This window comes from Frankliniella occidentalis, unplaced genomic scaffold (assembly GCF_000697945.3).
Source record: "Frankliniella occidentalis isolate FOCC.00 unplaced genomic scaffold, Focc_3.1 Scaffold221, whole genome shotgun sequence".
NCBI classification, from domain to species: Eukaryota; Metazoa; Arthropoda; class Insecta; order Thysanoptera; family Thripidae; genus Frankliniella; species Frankliniella occidentalis.
In genome coordinates, this window is record NW_026267347.1 from 107,846 (window position 1) to 111,811 (window position 3,966).

A 3,966-nucleotide genomic window follows, 5' to 3' on the forward strand; every position below is an offset into this window, starting at 1 on the left:
TCCACACGATTCAGGGGATATTTTGCTGGAGCCTTTTCGAGCGCCTGTGCGTGGCCCAAGAGAACTGAGGGAGAGATAGTGACTTTGCGAACAATAAGTTTCACTTCCAATAGTTTAATTTTCTCTGTCCCTTTTGTCGACATGAGCGTGAAAGCGTCACGGTTTCTTGTCAGTTTTATTCGCAGTGTGCAGTTATTGAGAAGGAGCCGATTGGAGTTAGAAATGTCGATGTGAAGTGGGCCCAGTGTTTCAAAGATCTTACTGTTTGCAGTGCGCGAGCGACGCCATGCAAGGCCCAAATTTTGGGCTCCATCTAAGGAGTCAAAGTGACCTGCTGTGTCCTCGTACCATAGGCGTTGCTGGAGATGAGTGTTTTTCGCACTTTTATCATAATTAAGTTTCGCCTCTATGTAGGCCCTATAGGGGTAAGTCATGCTGGACTGTGAAATGACAGTTCCATTAAGACTTACGTCTATTTGTGACCACTGGGCGTGTGCACCGTAGTTAACTAATGTTGCATCACTGTTATCGGCCGCCGTAATGGGAGATCCATCACCGTTTACAATTTGTTCTTTTGTGTACAAGAGAAAGAGAGCGGGGTCGGGATAGACATGACCCACTCCTGGCACCTCAATTTCTACTGTGCCTGTATCAAGGCTGCTTGAAGTCGGGTAAAACTCATGATCCTGACTTTTTTCTTCGCCTGTTTGAGTGACGTTGTCAACCCACAGGTCTAGATCTGAGGGCAAAGCCTCAGCAGATGATGCGTGCATGAAAGCCATTAAGAAAAGTAGTCGGGAGGAGAGGTCCTCTTCTGGCGCGGTTTGGAGTTAGAATGAACCTTCCTCACTACCCCGCGTCTTTTTATAGCCCCAGACCCACTCATGGTGCTGGCCGCCCTCCGCTTAAGATTTTGAACTGCTTCGCCACCGTGTCGCATGGCGCTTTCTTTAAAATTATCACCGCTAGCTACGTCTGCGAGAATATGACTGCCTGCCCGGGCCGCCTCTCTGCCAACGGCAACTGCACCGCTTTTTAGAACAGGGAGAACCGAGCGAAATAGACCGCCGAGCCAGGAGCCAATACCATGGCCTTTCTGATATGTACTGCCAATATAGTACTGACCGCCACCAGCCTGCTTCAGATAATACTGAGAAATGTGGTTTTGGTGCGCAACCATTTTTATTTATGGGAGCTGCCTAAAGTGAACCAATAAGGTTGACGTTCCGAAATCAAATGGTACATAGCGTCCCGCATGGTCTCTTATATAGATCTCAACTGTGTCGAATGAGCGCGTACGGAGATCAAAATATAGGGGGTGATCAAAGTGTACGACAGACATGCTACCGTGTTGTGCCTTGATGTCTACGGGGACCGTGCGAAGCAGTGGCGCACGTGTGTGGCCAATAATTTGATCTGATAAAATGTCCATGTAGACAAACATCTGAGCGGGGACTCCCAGACTTATGTCAATTGGTTTAACCCCCGAAAATTTTTCATTGGCAGAATACGGCCCAGGGTGTTCTAGCCCTAGTTGAAGTGATAAGCGAGGCGAAAAATGCACTTTAGTTTGTTCCCCCATATTGAATGGGAGAAATGTAATCCTCTGCTCGGTAAGATGTTCAAAATATGTTTTGCTTCCGACTTCATTGTTCTCAAAGGTGCGTAGTGCATCGCTCAAGCATATGAGAAAATCAGTGACAGAGCTGTATGAGCCAGGCTTGACAGCTACTGTATCGACGATACTGTCCGACACTACAGTTATTTCATTCTCTCCCTCTACGACCTGTGCTATTGTGTTGGGGTAGTGGAGCTCTATGAGGGCTGCCTGCCATTGGCCATGCAGTTCCATGCGCTGAGTAAGCTCAGTTTTAAAATGTGAAGTTTTATTGTCCGGATAGACATCAGGACTTGCGTTACTAGGTAGAAAAGCGTAGAAATCCATCATACTAGATCTGAATCAAAAATCCAAGAGCGACTTTTTTCAGGATAACCTCTCCAGTGGACGAGGTGTTGACGATTACCCTTTTTACCTTTTGAGCGCACTATATATGCTATTTTGAATGCCTCGGGCTTCGTGACCTTTTGGAGCTCTGCCTCATAAAACGTGCCTTGAATCGGATCCTTATCGAGATCTTCCAGCCTGTACACTGGCAGCGAATGAGGAATGACCTGAATGATTTTAAATATCTCCTCACTCCAGTTCCACGTATATCCTTTCTCGAACGTTTGTTTTTCTCGACTGATTCGGACATGATCACCCACTTTAAATTTGGTTTTCTTATTAGTAAGGTTAAGTCCATGGTACAGATTATGATATACTTCCAACACACGGTCGGGCGTCACGTCAATCGGTCTCATTTTAATTGATCGATGGTAAGTGTGGTTGTAGGCTTTAACTACATCTGCAAGAAGGCCATCGACATAATTGTAATTCCCAGTGTGAGTGAATCGCTTAAATAGTTTTGACTTAATGGTGCGCTGCCAGCGCTCCACCACTGAACATTTGATGTCGGGATTATGTGTGTGAATGTATGTAATGTAATTGTCTTTAAGAAATTTTTGAAATGACTTATTAATGTATTCTTTTCCCTTGTCAGAAAAAAGACGAGTCGGTCTGCGTGTTGTACTTTTAAAAATAGTTTCAAATCCCTTAATGATGGACTGTGCAGACTTATCTTTCAGGGGCACTGCCCAGCCAAATTTTGAAAACGTGTCAATGACGCACAAAATAAAAGTGAAACCCTTGTTATCGTCTTTCAATGACTGAAAATCTGACAAGTCTGTTTGCCAACTGTCATCAATATTATCAGCATAAGTGACATTACGAGAGAAACGACGCCTTGCCGGCTTGTGCAGTGTGTATGCATCTTCCCCTTCCAAAAACTGAACTGTCTTTTCTTTTTTTTCGCCTGTAGCATTCCATAGTTTCCATGCTGTACCATATGAGGCAGGGTGGGCCGGGTCGTGATACACTTTACCAAGTTTTCCAGGCATTGTTTTTAGATTGCTTCTTAGACTGTTTTTTAACACCTCGTGTTTTATTTGGTGTTATCTTATGAACTGTTGTGACAGAACTGTTAAAAACAGGTCTAATACCAGAACCGCTCTGAGTACGAGCCGAAATAATATCTGCCCTTCTAATCGAGTTCTGTATGAGTTCGAGAGGAATATTTATTGCAGCTAGTGCTTTAATGAAAGGCGAAACCCCTACTGGTTCAAAGTTTTTTCGAGCTCTTGTGAGGTCTGATATAAGATCAATGATGTTAGAGTTAGGAACTGTTTGCTTGTTTATGGATACGGTACCCGTGGAGTCCCATGTGACTTTGGAGTCAGCTTGGCTTAAATAATCAAAAATTCTAAGGGCAGAGGCTTTATATGATTTTGGGAGGGCTGCCTCAAGTTGTTGACGAATCAACTCTTCATTCTCGTGGGATTCTGTAAAATTCTCGACTGAAATTTGAAGAGGTTTGTGTCGTTCCTTTGTAAAAAAGAGATAGCGCTGTAGAGCATCATTGTAATGCTTCCATTTTTCGTCGTCACTAGCGTATTTTTGTTTCATAATAAGTTCCATTTCTGCGTCGAGTGAACTCGTTTGAATTTGAGCAGTGGATGGCATAGGGTCGTTCATCCTGGCCACACTCTCGTGTGGCACAAGAATCATTTTCTTGACATGATTCATTTAAAGAGACTAGGGAGGACAGATGCCACCGTGGAAAGCAAGAGAGGAAGAAATGTGCCCCCCTTTTGAATCTTTTCTTTCTTGGCCTTTAGACCTTTACCCTTTTGTGCGAGTTCCCTGATTGTTGCACGATACCTGTGAAGTTTAGATTTCTGACTGGCAGTAAGTGGAATGTTACCGCTAAGCAAGTTATCGCAGATCTCACAAATGGCGTAGATGATCGCTTTGTCAGAACTATTTATAATAGCCTTGCGTAGATTAGGTTTAGCTGAACGGAGGACCTG